Source organism: Puntigrus tetrazona, unplaced genomic scaffold, assembly GCF_018831695.1.
Source record: "Puntigrus tetrazona isolate hp1 unplaced genomic scaffold, ASM1883169v1 S000000992, whole genome shotgun sequence".
NCBI lineage: Eukaryota > Metazoa > Chordata > Actinopteri > Cypriniformes > Cyprinidae > Puntigrus > Puntigrus tetrazona.
In genome coordinates, this window is record NW_025048587.1 from 1 (window position 1) to 14,985 (window position 14,985).

Here is a 14,985-nt window from a genome sequence, read left to right on the forward strand (position 1 = left end):
AATGTTGAATATAATCCAACTCTGTCTGCATATCGAACGAATTTGACTGAGCCTGCTGCGATGGCTGAACGCACAGTTCATGTGAGTGAAAGTGCATTACCCAATCACTGCTTCCTCACAGAAACTGAAATGGAAAGCATTCCAGCTCTCAAGGAAGTTCCAAAGACTGTTTGGGCTTCTTCTAAATATGACGCAAATGATCAAGAATTGTGACCCTATTCAAATTATTCCAAAATCTGATTACAGACCATGCAAACCTCAATATCCTTTGAAAAGGGAAGCTATTGAGGGAATCAAGCCAGTTTTTGAGGCATTGAAAAGGCTGGAGTGATTGTGGAATGTGAGAACTCTCCTGTCGTGTACCCATCTTTCCTGTCAAAAGATAAGAGACGAGACCAGCCGGTTGAGTGGAGGTTTGTGCAAGACTTGCAGGCTGTAAATGATGCAGTTCAGACACAGGCTCCTATTGTTCCCCAACCCGCACACACTCTCTATCACAAATACCAGGTGATGCTGAATGGTTTTCGGTTGTTGATCTTTCCAATGCTTTCTCTGTGCCGGTTCATAAAGACAGCCAATTTTGGTTTGCTTTCACCTTTAATGGCAAACCTTACACTTTTTACTCGACTTTGTCAAGGATTCAAAAATTCGCCTGTATTGTTCAAGCAGGCACTGAAGAGAAGTTTGGAAACATTACAATTGGCACCAGGGTCAGCTTTAATTCAATATGTCGATGATCTCTAATAACAGCCAGAGATGAAGAAACTTGTACACAGGACACTGTAAAGCTGTTGAAACATTTGGCTGTTGAAGGCCACAAGGTCAGTTTGTCAAAGTTGCAGTTTGCAAAAAGGGAGGTGACGTTTCTAGGTCACATTATCAACAAGCAGGGAAAATCTCTAACACAAAAGAGAGAATAGAGGCAATTCAAAAGATTCCAAAGCCTCTGACAAAAAAACAGCTCATGTCATTTTTGGGAATGTGTTCATATTGTAGAACATTTATTCCCAACTATGCCATTGAAGAGTCACCTTGAGCGCTTTGGCTCACGGAAAAGGTTGCAGCCACATGACAAACTGACCTGGACTCCTGAAGCAGAGAAAGCATTTGAAAGGTTGAAAATGTTGTTACAGACATCCCCAAGTCTGGGACTTCCAGACCCTGAGAGAAATTTTGTACAAACAGTTGATGAGAAAAATGGTTTCATGTCTTCTGTTCTGTTACAGGATCACGGGGAAAGCTGAGACCGTGGCATATTTTTCAAGTAAACTCGACCCTGTGGCAGCAGGTCTACCAAATTGTCTGAGAGCTGTAGCAGCAGCAGAAAAGCTATTTTAGCTTCAAGGGAAATTGTGGGATATTCTGATGTAACATTACTAGTGCCACACGCTGTCTCTATGATCCTGTTGGAACAGAAAACATCTCATTTGTCAACAGCCAGATGGCTCAGATATAATACCATTCTATTGGAAATGCCAAACATCACAGTAAACGGTGTACAGTATTGAATCTCTGCCACACTGCTCTCAACCGAGCAGGATGGCGAGAACATAATTGTATCGCCGCATTGGAACAGGTGTGTACACCGCGACCAGATTTAAAAGAAACCCCTTGACAATGCAGATTTGGTTTTGTTTGTTGATGGTTCAGCGTCTCGAGACCCAGAAACCGGTAAAACAGAGTAGGTTACGCAAGTAACCATCCACTCGCATGCGACATTAGTAAGCGGAGCGCCTCACTGCGACATTACTCTGCAAAGCGGCCGAATTAGTAGCATTAACAGAAGCCTGTAAAATCGCAGAAGGAAAAACAGTCACCATCTACACAGATTCTCGTTATGCTTTTTCGACCTGTCATGATTTTTCGCTCTATGGCGATGTAGGAAATTTCTAAACTGGCGGAAAACCCATCCAAAATCATGATAAAATAGCAGCCTTATTAGAAGCGATTTTTGCTTCCAAGGTCGATTGCTATTTGCAAGCGCGTCGCGCATTCCAAGTTTAACGATTTTGTATCATTAGGAAACAAACGCGCTGATATCGCCATAAGAACGCAACAAAGGGAACAGAACCTTCTCTTACATGTGTAACTGTTAACGATGACGAACTAACCTTCCCTTCTAGTTCTCTTGCAGCTATGCAGGGTTTCGCAACACCAGAAGAGAAAAACAATGGGTGAAGGCCGAGTGCAAGCTGAAAGACAACGCTTTGGTTGAGCAATCAAGACAAACCTTGTTTGCCAAAAACACTTTTTCCCACACTATGCCAAATTAGTGCACGGGTTAGATCACATAAGCAAAATGGGAATGTTTGATATGATCAATCAATATTGGTTTACAAAAGGATTTACTTCCTTTGCAGACAAATATTGTCAATCTTGTATGATCTGTGCCACAAATAATGTAGGAAGAGGACAACAGGTCCTTTGGCAGCACATCCACCACCAAGTCAACCTTTTTGATCACATAATGTTCGATTTCATTGAACTGACACCATGTGAAGGTAAGAAATTCTGCCTTGTTTTGCTGATATGTTCTCAAAATGGGTGGAAGTCTTCCCACATCTAAGCAAAATGCTGGGGCTGTTGCAAAGGCACTAGTGTCTGAGATCGTCCCAAGATGGGGAATACCAAAAAGATTAGTAGTGATAATGGCACACCTTTGCTAATGAGGCAATCGATCAGGTTGGGAAATTCTTGGGAATTGATATACGTAAACATACCTCCTATCATCCAGCGTCCGGGGTAGTGTTGAAAGAGAAAATGGAATTTTGAAAATAAACTGGCAAAGTGTTGTGAGCAAACAGGTCTGTCTTGGGTCAAAGCACTTCCCATTGTGTTGATGTATATGAGAATGAGAAAAAGAGCAAAGTCTAATCTCAGTCCATTTGAAATCTTGTTTGGCAGGCCTCCATCGCTTGGAGGGGACCGAACCCCACCATTGCCCTCTACTGCTCTGTGTGAAGATGACATGTTGAACTATTGTGAAAAATCTGTCTTCGACTCTCTCTCAGATCTCTCAACAGGTCAAGGACGCTTACCTAAACCAGCAGAAGGATTTCTGCATGACATCAGACCTGGTGATTTTGTGGTGGCTCAAGGATTTCAGAAGGAAACATTGAAATCAAGGAGGTGGAACGGCCTGCTCCAGGTCCTGCTGATAACGCACACTGCGTTAAGGTGGCTGAGAGGGGCTACGTGGATACACGCCAGCCACTGCAAAAAGGTCCCAGCACCACCAGAGGGAGACGCAGCCCAATAAACAGTGATTGACCCGCTGCCCCGTGCCAAGGGGGACGCCTGACTGACAAAGGTAAACGAACACACAGTGGTGTATGGGAGCTGAACACGCAGCAACATCACTGTGTGGGAGTGAGCTGATGTCAGTACAGGCCAACGGATGCCGAAAAGAAAAAGGATTTTTCCCATCACCATAGAAGAGCAAGGGCTCTATGGATCAGACGCCTGTGTGTGGAACACTAGATACCTGCTCACCCCGATTCTATATCGCTGCTATAAGAGGAAAATAGGAAACGACGTATGTAAAGCAATTAGACAAATAGTTGAACAAGATAGTGCAGTGTTAGCTGTCATTACTACAATTGGCTGGAGAGCATCACATTTCTATGAAGGACAGACTGCTGCGTTCCTGTATAGTAAACCAAATATAAGACCTCAATTAGATAGACAAACAGGGCAAATTTGTTTCTTCCCTACAAAAATATCAGGCGTCACGTGGCAGTATCTGACAAGATGGTATCCTCTAAATTGAGAAGGAAGATAGACAAGTTCAAAAACCTATACGACTTGTACCCAAACCTCTTGACCCCTAATCATAAGCATGACGCTGGTCGTCCTCTCATTTGCACTATTCATCATGATATACATGGAGAAACAACGTGAACATCATGTCACTGAATGTGACGATATGGTTAATCAAACTCTCCTCCGGCAAGTCAGAGCAGTCAAGACAGGAGATGAGCACTGGTTAGACCACCGAATCCGCCACATCCGTATGCTAACAATATGTGGTGGAGGCTGCTTAACTTCACTGCTAAAACGAATGGCTTGACTGACTGCTACGCAGGTGCACAACTCCTCACAGCATAACCGGAGGGGATTGGTGGGCCTATCAAGACCCAGATAAGGATCTGATCAAGCACATAACAGCAATATCAGTGGCAGCAGCAGGGCTACCCGAACACAGTGACTTCTGGATCATGGAGAATTCAACTGAGTGGACAAAGATTAGAACCCTGAAGAGGGTGGCAGGCCGCATTGCTATAGTGAAAGACATACCATCTAACCTGACCTGTTATCGAAATGACGGGGGACAAGACTCCATGGGAGAAATACCCATCAATCACTGCAATGAGATGTACAACTCACTCCTGATCACTCAAGAAGCCGGTCACAAATGCATGGGGTGCTTGTTGAATTCCATCATTGGGGTAGGACTTCTGCCACAATGTCACATCAGCCGACGTTATCTCACCGGTAGCAACCCCAACGATCGGGTGAGATGCAAACAAGATTGCTCAGAGGTCCACATTCCTGACAACGATGGTACCAGTGTGGTGGAGGAATGGTACTGGCTGTGTGGACATGTCGTGTATGCTTCACTGCCCCGACGGTGGACAGGCACATGTGCTATGGTACAGTTATATGGAGGAGCGATAAGCGTAAGAGCACCAGAACAACTTCACACGAAGAAGCCAGGACATCGCCTCACTAAGGCCAAGAGAGAAATCGAGAAGAGGGTGACTTCACTGCGTGACCGAGTCAAGATATCAAGCCTTGGACGGGACAACCCTGTCCCGGAAAGAACATCGACTATGGAACGGAGCTGAGAAATTCTTCCAGGCTTTGGTCCTGTCTCTTGGTGTGGCATTCCTCCAAAATGAAGTGGAAGTGACACGGTATGAACTAATCAGCTTCATGAATACCACAAAGGTAATGATGGAGGGATCAAGGAGGAACTGAGAGGCCTGAGACTGACAGCGCTTGCAGAATCGACTTGTGTTGGATCAACTTACAGCCATTTCCGGAGGCGTGTGTGCTGTTGTAGGATCTGCATGTTGTACCTATATTCCTGACAATGATGCTGATGGTCATATGATAGATTTGGGTATTCAGAATATCACCAATGGAGATTAGTGCTGATGATGATGTGTGGGGATGGAATTGGTTCAAGGGATTATGGCAAAAGGCTGAGTATATTGGTTTGCTTGCCATTTCAGCACTATCTGTGTTTGTTCTGTTACTGTGTATATGGCCTTGTGTGATGAGCATGGTAAAAAGAGCAGTGAATGTCGACTATGAGAGCTTCTGCCACACACCAAATGATAATGTTTAATCACTGGGGGAGTAAGATAGAGGATAAATCCAGAAAGGTGGTGAATATAATTGATTGTGATGATTATGATGATTCAAGTGATGATGAAGAGTAACCTAATGGTTAAAGGGGTCTCGAGTAGATAATTTCACAAGATAACACCATTTAAAGGAAAAATTCTACATTTCAATTAACGTTTTTTATATATATATATATATAGTCAAGCGATGATTTCCTCAGATTGAGTTTTATGTAATCTCCAGTTAATCACATGTTAAAGATGTTTATTATGTTTTTCAAACCCTTATTGTGTGATGGTGTGTTCTGAATCCATGTGAATTTACACACTTGATGTTATCGTTATGGGATTTTATTTTATTATATTCTAATTTGACAGGTGATCAAGAATGATCAAAAGGGAGGAGTGTAATGGAAATTATTCTAATTGATTACATTTAATGTTTATTGTTCACTTTTAACACTGAATTGAATTAACTTCACTATTAAACTAACTTTACTTAAAGATAGATTACATATATATATATATTCGTAACATCACGGTACTAGGCACGAACACAGAAACATATATTAGTGACCTGGAATGTTAGAGTTATGGGAAACATACACTGTGTGCGTGACAGTGGTTAAACCCATGTTAAACAACCTCATGGGGAGTACAGGATGCCCTATCTGTGCTAGGTAATGGGAGATAAACTGGAGAACAATCAGACACTGTAAGCACAGATGGGTGGCGTGACTTTTGACTATTTCAATTGGTTCGAGATGAATTTGAGCGACCTTGGAATGTATACTTTTGCCTATAAAACCTCTAATCTGTGAGCTCACTGTTATCTCTTTGCTCACAGACTTCACTGTGTGTAAACCAGATCATTTTGTTCTCTGCATGCTGAGAAATAAAAAAAGCAAGACAAAGACAAATTTGCTGGACTCTTTATTTTTCAGTCTTCACATAATTCTGAGTTGAAAATTCCATGACACATTAAAGATAAGAGCATTAGTTAAGTAGTTAAAAACAGTCAAACTCTGTTTAAAGAACAGCTACTTTAAAGGCAATTGAATTAAATAAGCAGTAAGGGAAAGCAAAGAGCTGGTCAAACTTTGGCCACACTAAGGGCCAGTGTATTAGATAAGTAGTGAAAAACTCAAAACTTACAGCACCTGGTATTCCTAGGCATTCTCCCATCCAAGTACTAACTAGGTCCAACTCTGCTTAGCTTCTGAGATCAGACGAGATCAGGCGTGAACAGGGTGGTATGGCTGTAAGCAAAAGCTGCTGCAAAAAGCCCCTATTTTAAGGTGAGGCACACTAAGTGCCATTATACTAGATAAGTAATGAACGAAATACAAAAAATACTTCAAAATGAGCTACATTAAAGATAAGAGCATTAGTTAAGTAGTTAAAAACAGTCAAACTCTGTTTAAAGAACAGCTACTTTAAAGGCAATTGAATTAAATAAGCAGTAAGGGAAAGCAAAGAGCTGGTCAAACTTTGGCCACACTAAGGGCCAGTGTATTAGATAAGTAGTGAAAAACTCAAAACTTACAGCACCTGGTATTCCTAGGCAGTCTCCCATCCAAGTACTAACTAGGCCCAACTCTGCTTAGCTTCTGAGATCAGACGAGATCAGGCGTGAACAGGGTGGTATGGCCATAAGCGAAAGCTGCTGCAAAAGCCCCTATTTTAAGGTGAGGCACACTAAGTGCCATTATACTAGATAAGTAATGAATGAAATACAAAAAATACTTCAAAATGAGCTACATTAAAGATAAGAGCATTAGTTAAGTAGTTAAAAACAGTCAAACTCTGTTTAAAGAACAGCTACTTTAAAGGCAATTGAATTAAATAAGCAGTAAGGGAAAGCAAAGAGCTGGTCAAACTTTGGCCACACTAAGGGCCAGTGTATTAGATAAGTAGTGAAAAACTCAAAAATTACAGCACCTGGTATTCCTAGGCAGTCTCCCATCCAAGTACTAACTAGGTCCAACTCTGCTTAGCTTCTGAGATCAGACGAGATCAGGCGTGAACAGGGTGGTATGGCCGTAAAGCTTAAAGCTGCTGCAAAAAGCCCTATTTTAAGGTGAGGCACACTAAGTGCCATTATACTAGATAAGTAATGAATGAAATACAAAAAAATACTTCAAAATGAGCTACATTAAAGATAAGAGCATTAGTTAAGTAGTTAAAAACAGTCAAACTCTGTTTAAAGAACAGCTACTTTAAAGGCAATTGAATTAAATAAGCAGTAAGGGAAAGCAAAGAGCTGGTCAAACTTTGGCCACACTAAGGGCCAGTGTATTAGATAAGTAGTGAAAAACTCAAAACTTACAGCACCTGGTATTCCTAGGCAGTCTCCCATCCAAGTACTAACTAGGCCCAACTCTGCTTAGCTTCTGAGATCAGACGAGATCAGGCGTGAACAGGGTGGTATGGCCGTAAAGCTAAAGCTGCTGCAAAAAGCCCCCTATTTTAAGGTGAGGCACACTAAGTGCCATTATACTAGATAAGTAATGAATGAAATACAAAAAATACTTCAAAATGAGCTACATTAAAGATAAGAGCATTAGTTAAGTAGTTAAAAACAGTCAAACTCTGTTTAAAGAACAGCTACTTTAAAGGCAATTGAATTAAATAAGCAGTAAGGGAAAGCAAAGAGCTGGTCAAACTTTGGCCACACTAAGGGCCAGTGTATTAGATAAGTAGTGAAAAACTCAAAACTTACAGCACCTGGTATTCCTAGGCATTCTCCCATCCAAGTACTAACTAGGTCCAACTCTGCTTAGCTTCTGAGATCAGACGAGATCAGGCGTGAACAGGGTGGTATGGCCGTAAGCAAAGCTGCTGCAAAAGCCCCTATTTTAAGGTGAGGCACACTAAGTGCCATTATACTAGATAAGTAATGAATGAAATACAAAAAAATACTTCAAAATGAGCTACATTAAAGATAAGAGCATTAGTTAAGTAGTTAAAAACAGTCAAACTCTGTTTAAAGAACAGCTACTTTAAAGGCAATTGAATTAAATAAGCAGTAAGGGAAAAGCAAAGAGCTGGTCAAACTTTGGCCACACTAAGGGCCAGTGTATTAGATAAGAGTGAAAAACTCAAAACTTACAGCACCTGGTATTCCTAGGCAGTCTCCCATCCAAGTACTAACTAGGCCGAACTCTGCTTAGCTTCTGAGATCAGACGAGATCAGGCGTGAACAGGGTGGTATGGCCGTAAGCGAAAGCTGCTGCAAAAAGCCCCTATTTTAAGGTGAGGCACACTAAATGCCATTATACTAGATAAGTAATGAATGAAATACAAAAAATATACTTCAAAATGAGCTACATTAAAGATAAGAGCATTAGTTAAGTAGTTAAAAACAGTCAAACTCTGTTTAAAGAACAGCTACTTTAAAGGCAATTGAATTAAATAAGCAGTAAGGGAAAGCAAAGAGCTGGTCAAACTTTGGCCACACTAAGGGCCAGTGTATTAGATAAGTAGTGAAAAACTCAAAACTTACAGCACCTGGTATTCCTAGGCAGTCTCCCATCCAAGTACTAACTAGGCCCAACTCTGCTTAGCCTCTGAGATCAGACGAGATCAGGCGTGAACAGGGTGGTATGGCCGTAAGCTAAAGCTGCTGCAAAAAGCCCCTATTTTAAGGTGAGGCACACTAAGTGCCATTATACTAGATAAGTAATGAATGAAATACAAAAAATACTTCAAAATGAGCTACATTAAAGATAAGAGCATTAGTTAAGTAGTTAAAAACAGTCAAACTCTGTTTAAAGAACAGCTACTTTAAAGGCAATTGAATTAAATAAGCAGTAAGGGAAAGCAAAGAGCTGGTCAAACTTTGGCCACACTAAGGGCCAGTGTATTAGATGAGTAGTGAAAAAACTCAAAAACTTACAGCACCTGGTATTCCTAGGCAGTCTCCCATCCAAATACTAACTAGGCCCAACTCTGCTTAGCTTCTGAGATCAGACGAGATCAGGCGTGAACAGGGTGGTATGGCCGTAGCTAAAGCTGCTGCAAAAAGCCCCTATTTTAAGGTGAGGCACACTAAGTGCCATTATACTAGATAAGTAATGAATGAAATACAAAAATACTTCAAAATGAGCTACATTAAAGATAAGAGCATTAGTTAAGTAGTTAAAAACAGTCAAACTCTGTTTAAAGAACAGCTACTTTAAAGGCAATTGAATTAAATAAGCAGTAAGGGAAAGCAAAGAGCTGGTCAAACTTTGGCCACACTAAGGGCCAGTGTATTAGATAAGTAGTGAAAAACTCAAAAATTTACAGCACCTGGTATTCCTAGGCAGTCTCCCATCCAAGTACTAACTAGGCCCAACTCTGCTTAGCTTCTGAGATCAGACGAGATCAGGCGTGAACAGGGTGGTATGGCCGTAAGCAAAAGCTGCTGCAAAAAGCCCCTATTTTAAGGTGAGGCACACTAAGTGCCATTATACTAGATAAGTAATGAATGAAATACAAAAAAATACTTCAAAATGAGCTACATTAAAGATAAGAGCATTAGTTAAGTAGTTAAAAACAGTCAAACTCTGTTTAAAGAACAGCTACTTTAAAGGCAATTGAATTAAATAAGCAGTAAGGGAAAGCAAAGAGCTGGTCAAACTTTGGCCACACTAAGGGCCAGTGTATTAGATAAGTAGTGAAAAACTCAAAACTTACAGCACCTGGTATTCCTAGGCAGTCTCCCCATCCAAGTACTAACTAGGCCCAACTCTGCTTAGCTTCTGAGATCAGACGAGATCAGGCGTGAACAGGGTGGGATGGCCGTGGCGAAAAGCTGCTGCAAAAGCCCTATTTTAAGGTGAGGCACACTAAGTGCCATTATACTAGATAAGTAATGAATGAAATACAAAAAAATACTTCAAAATGAGCTACATTAAAGATAAGAGCATTAGTTAAGTAGTTAAAAACAGTCAAACTCTGTTTAAAGAACAGCTACTTTAAAGGCAATTGAATTAAATAAGCAGTAAGGGAAAGCAAAGAGCTGGTCAAACTTTGGCCACACTAAGGGCCAGTGTATTAGATAAGTAGTGAAAACTCAAAACTTACAGCACCTGGTATTCCTAGGCAGTCTCCCATCCAAAGTACTAACTAGGCCCAACTCTGCTTAGCTTCTGAGATCAGACGAGATCAGGCGTGAACAGGGTGGTATGGCCGTAAGCTAAAAGCTGCTGCAAAAAGCCCCTATTTTAAGGTGAGGCACACTAAGTGCCATTATACTAGATAAGTAATGAATGAAATACAAAAAATACTTCAAAATGAGCTACATTAAAGATAAGAGCATTAGTTAAGTAGTTAAAAACAGTCAAACTCTGTTTAAAGAACAGCTACTTTAAAGGCAATTGAATTAAATAAGCAGTAAGGGAAAGCAAAGAGCTGGTCAAACTTTGCCACACTAAGGGCCAGTGTATTAGATAAGTAGTGAAAAACTCAAAACTTACAGCACCTGGTATTCCTAGGCAGTCTCCCATCCAAGTACTAACTAGGCCCAACTCTGCTTAGCTTCTGAGATTAGACGAGATCAGGCGTGAACAGGGTGGGATGGCCGTAGCAAAGCTGCTGCAAAAAGCCCCTATTTTAAGGTGAGGCACACTAAGTGCCATTATACTAGATAAGTAATGAATGAAATACAAAAATACTTCAAAATGAGCTACATTAAAGATAAGAGCATTAGTTAAGTAGTTAAAACAGTCAAACTCTGTTTAAAGAACAGCTACTTTAAAGGCAATTGAATTAAATAAGCAGTAAGGGAAAGCAAAGAGCTGGTCAAAATTTTGCCACACTAAGGGCCCAGTGTATTAGATAAGTAGTGAAAAACTCAAAAACTTACAGCACCTGGTATTCCTAGGCAGTCTCCCATCCAAGTACTAACTAGGCCCAACTCTGCTTAGCTTCTGAGATCAGACGAGATCAGGCGTGAACAGGGTGGTATGGCCGTGTGCGAAAGCTGCTGCAAAAGCCCCTATTTTAAGGTGAGGCACACTAAGTGCCATTATACTAGATAAGTAATGAATGAAATACAAAAAATACTTCAAAATGAGCTACATTAAAGATAAGAGCATTAGTTAAGTAGTTAAAAACAGTCAAACTCTGTTTAAAGAACAGCTACTTTAAAGGCAATTGAATTAAATAAGCAGTAAGGGAAAGCAAAGAGCTGGTCAAACTTTGGCCACACTAAGGGCCAGTGTATTAGATAAGTAGTGAAAAACTCAAAACTTACAGCACCTGGTATTCCTAGGCAGTCTCCCATCCAAGTACTAACTAGGCCCAACTCTGCTTAGCTTCTGAGATCAGACGAGATCAGGCGTGAACAGGGTGGGATGGCCGTAGCTTAAAGCTGCTGCAAAAGCCCCTATTTTAAGGTGAGGCACACTAAGTGCCATTATACTAGATAAGTAATGAATGAAATACAAAAAACTTCAAAATGAGCTACATTAAAGATAAGAGCATTAGTTAAGTAGTTAAAAACAGTCAAACTCTGTTTAAAGAACAGCTACTTTAAAGGCAATTGAGTTAAATAAGCAGTAAGGGAAAGCAAAGAGCTGGTCAAACTTTGGCCACACTAAGGGCCAGTGTATTAGATAAGTAGTGAAAAACTCAAAACTTACAGCACCTGGTATTCCTAGGCAGTCTCCCATCCAAGTACTAACTAGGCCCAACTCTGCTTAGCTTCTGAGATCAGACGAGATCAGGCGTGAACAGGGTGGTATGGCCGTAAGCTTAAAGCTGCTGCAAAAAGCCCCTATTTTAAGGTGAGGCACACTAAGTGCCATTATACTAGATAAGTAATGAATGAAATACAAAAAAATACTTCAAAATAAGCTACATTAAAGATAAGAGCATTAGTTAAGTAGTTAAAAACAGTCAAACTCTGTTTAAAGTACAGCTACTTTAAAGGCAATTGGATTAAATAAGCAGTAAGGGAAAGCAAAGAGCTGGTCAAACTTTGGCCACACTAAGGGCCAGTGTATTAGATAAGTAGTGAAAATACTCAAAACTTACAGCACCTGGTATTCCTAGTCAGTCTCCCATCCAAGTACTAACTAGGCCCAACTCTGCTTAGCTTCTGAGATCACACGAGATCAGGCGTGAACAGGGTGGTAGGGCCGTAAGCTAAAGCTGCTGCAAAAAAGCCCCCTATTTTAAGGTGAGGCACACTAAGTGCCATTATCCTAGATAAGTAATGAATGAAATACAAAAAAATACTTCAAAATGAGCTACATTAAAGATAAGAGCATTAGTTAAGTAGTTAAAAACAGTCAAACTCTGTTTAAAGAACAGCTACTTTAAAGGCAATTGAATTAAATAAGCAGTAAGGGAAAGCAAAGAGCTGGTCAAACTTTTGGCCACACTAAGGGCCAGTGTATTAGATAAGTAGTGAAAAACTCAAAAACTTACAGCACCTGGTATTCCTAGGCATTCTCCCATCCAAGTACTAACTAGGTCCAACTCTGCTTAGCTTCTGAGATCAGACGAGATCAGGCGTGAACAGGGTGATATGGCCGTAAGCAAAAGCTGCTGCAAAAAGCCCCTATTTTAAGGTGAGGCACACTAAGTGCCATTATACTAGATAAGTAATGAATGAAATACAAAAAATACTTCAAAATGAGCTACATTAAAGATAAGAGCATTAGTTAAGTAGTTAAAAACAGTCAAACTCTGTTTAAAGAACAGCTACTTTAAAGGCAATTGAATTAAATAAGCAGTAAGGGAAAGCAAAGAGCTGGTCAAACTTTGGCCACACTAAGGGGCCAGTGTATTAGATAAGTAGTGAAAAACTCAAAAACTTACAGCACCTGGTATTCCTAGGCAGTCTCCCATCCAAGTACTAACTAGGCCCAACTCTGCTTAGCTTCTGAGATCAGACGAGATCAGGCGTGAACAGGGTGGTATGGCCGTAAGCTAAAGCTGCTGCAAAAAGCCCCTATTTTAAGGTGAGGCACACTAAGTGCCATTATACTAGATAAGTAATGAATGAAATACAAAAAAATACTTCAAAATGAGCTACATTAAAGATAAGAGCATTAGTTAAGTAGTTAAAAACAGTCAAACTCTGTTTAAAGAACAGCTACTTTAAAGGCAATTGAATTAAATAAGCAGTAAGGGAAAGCAAAGAGCTGGTCAAACTTTGGCCACACTAAGGGCCAGTGTATTAGATAAGTAGTGAAAAAACTCAAAACTTACAGCACCTGGTATTCCTAGGCAGTCTCCCATCCAAGTACTAACTAGGCCCAACTCTGCTTAGCCTCTGAGATCAGACGAGATCAGGCGTGAACAGGGTGGTATGGCCGTGGCTTAAAAGCTGCTGCAAAAAGCCCCTATTTTAAGGTGAGGCACACTAAGTGCCATTATACTAGATAAGTAATGAATGAAATACAAAAAAATACTTCAAAATGAGCTACATTAAAGATAAGAGCATTAGTTAAGTAGTTAAAAACAGTCAAACTCTGTTTAAAGAACAGCTACTTTAAAGGCAATTGAATTAAATAAGCAGTAAGGGAAAGCAAAGAGCTGGTCAAACTTTGGCCACACTAAGGGCCAGTGTATTAGATGAGTAGTGAAAAAACTCAAAAACTTACAGCACCTGGTATTCCTAGGCAGTCTCCCATCCAAATACTAACTAGGCCCAACTCTGCTTAGCTTCTGAGATCAGACGAGATCAGGCGTGAACAGGGTGGTATGGCCGTAAGCGAAAGCTGCTGCAAAAGCCCCTATTTTAAGGTGAGGCACACTAAGTGCCATTATACTAGATAAGTAATGAATGAAATACAAAAATACTTCAAAATGAGCTACATTAAAGATAAGAGCATTAGTTAAGTAGTTAAAAACAGTCAAACTCTGTTTAAAGAACAGCTACTTTAAAGGCAATTGAATTAAATAAGCAGTAAGGGAAAGCAAAGAGCTGGTCAAACTTTGGCCACACTAAGGGCCAGTGTATTAGATAAGTAGTGAAAAAACTCAAAAATTTACAGCACCTGGTATTCCTAGGCAGTCTCCCATCCAAGTACTAACTAGGCCCACCTCTGCTTAGCTTCTGAGATCAGACGCGAGATCAGGCGTGAACAGGGTGGTATGGCCGTAAGCAAAGCTGCTGCAAAAAGCCCCTATTTTAAGGTGAGGCACACTAAGTGCCATTATACTAGATAAGTAATGAATGAAATACAAAAAATACTTCAAAATGAGCTACATTAAAGATAAGAGCATTAGTTAAGTAGTTAAAAATAGTCAAACTCTGTTTAAAGAACAGCTACTTTAAAGGCAATTGAATTAAATAAGCAGTAAGGGAAAGCAAAGAGCTGGTCAAACTTTTGGCCACACTAAGGGCCAGTGTATTAGATAAGTAGTGAAAAACTCAAAACTTACAGCACCTGGTATTCCTAGGCAGTCTCCCATCCAAGTACTAACTAGGCCCAACTCTGCTTAGCTTCTGAGATCAGACGAGATCAGGCGTGAACAGGGTGGGATGGCCGTAAGCTAAAGCTGCTGCAAAAAGCCCCTATTTTAAGGTGAGGCACACTAAGTGCCATTATACTAGATAAGTAATGAATGAAATACAAAAAAATACTTCAAAATGAGCTACATTAAAGATAAGAGCATTAGTTAAGTAGTTAAA

At 40.4% G+C, this 14,985-nt stretch overlaps 3 non-coding genes and 19 pseudogenes across 3 annotated transcripts; all 22 read right to left on the reverse strand.

Moving 5' to 3' along the window:
• Positions 1-6,499: 6,499 nt before the first annotated feature.
• Positions 6,500-6,618, reverse strand: LOC122339227 (annotated as a pseudogene).
• Positions 6,619-6,890: 272 nt separating this feature from the next.
• LOC122339204 lies at positions 6,891-7,009 on the reverse strand. The gene has a single exon (XR_006249935.1). It is a non-coding gene; the product is annotated as a 5S ribosomal RNA (ribosomal RNA).
• A 271-nt stretch (positions 7,010-7,280) lies between these two features.
• LOC122339218 lies at positions 7,281-7,399 on the reverse strand (annotated as a pseudogene).
• A 274-nt stretch (positions 7,400-7,673) lies between these two features.
• LOC122339208 lies at positions 7,674-7,792 on the reverse strand (annotated as a pseudogene).
• A 274-nt stretch (positions 7,793-8,066) lies between these two features.
• On the reverse strand, positions 8,067-8,185 carry LOC122339223 (annotated as a pseudogene).
• Positions 8,186-8,456: 271 nt separating this feature from the next.
• LOC122339217 lies at positions 8,457-8,575 on the reverse strand (annotated as a pseudogene).
• Positions 8,576-8,849: 274 nt separating this feature from the next.
• Positions 8,850-8,968, reverse strand: LOC122339211 (annotated as a pseudogene).
• Positions 8,969-9,242: 274 nt separating this feature from the next.
• Positions 9,243-9,361, reverse strand: LOC122339228 (annotated as a pseudogene).
• A 271-nt stretch (positions 9,362-9,632) lies between these two features.
• LOC122339207 lies at positions 9,633-9,751 on the reverse strand (annotated as a pseudogene).
• Positions 9,752-10,024: 273 nt separating this feature from the next.
• LOC122339240 lies at positions 10,025-10,144 on the reverse strand (annotated as a pseudogene).
• Positions 10,145-10,414: 270 nt separating this feature from the next.
• Positions 10,415-10,534, reverse strand: LOC122339219 (annotated as a pseudogene).
• A 272-nt stretch (positions 10,535-10,806) lies between these two features.
• On the reverse strand, positions 10,807-10,925 carry LOC122339239 (annotated as a pseudogene).
• Positions 10,926-11,195: 270 nt separating this feature from the next.
• Positions 11,196-11,314, reverse strand: LOC122339222 (annotated as a pseudogene).
• Positions 11,315-11,585: 271 nt separating this feature from the next.
• On the reverse strand, positions 11,586-11,704 carry LOC122339229 (annotated as a pseudogene).
• Positions 11,705-11,973: 269 nt separating this feature from the next.
• LOC122339190 lies at positions 11,974-12,092 on the reverse strand. The gene has a single exon (XR_006249921.1). It is a non-coding gene; the product is annotated as a 5S ribosomal RNA (ribosomal RNA).
• Positions 12,093-12,367: 275 nt separating this feature from the next.
• Positions 12,368-12,486, reverse strand: LOC122339226 (annotated as a pseudogene).
• A 277-nt stretch (positions 12,487-12,763) lies between these two features.
• LOC122339233 lies at positions 12,764-12,882 on the reverse strand (annotated as a pseudogene).
• Positions 12,883-13,156: 274 nt separating this feature from the next.
• LOC122339201 lies at positions 13,157-13,275 on the reverse strand. Its single transcript, XR_006249932.1, has one exon. It is a non-coding gene; the product is annotated as a 5S ribosomal RNA (ribosomal RNA).
• A 274-nt stretch (positions 13,276-13,549) lies between these two features.
• On the reverse strand, positions 13,550-13,668 carry LOC122339238 (annotated as a pseudogene).
• A 276-nt stretch (positions 13,669-13,944) lies between these two features.
• Positions 13,945-14,063, reverse strand: LOC122339209 (annotated as a pseudogene).
• A 272-nt stretch (positions 14,064-14,335) lies between these two features.
• Positions 14,336-14,456, reverse strand: LOC122339235 (annotated as a pseudogene).
• Positions 14,457-14,728: 272 nt separating this feature from the next.
• On the reverse strand, positions 14,729-14,847 carry LOC122339210 (annotated as a pseudogene).
• Positions 14,848-14,985: the final 138 nt, after the last annotated feature.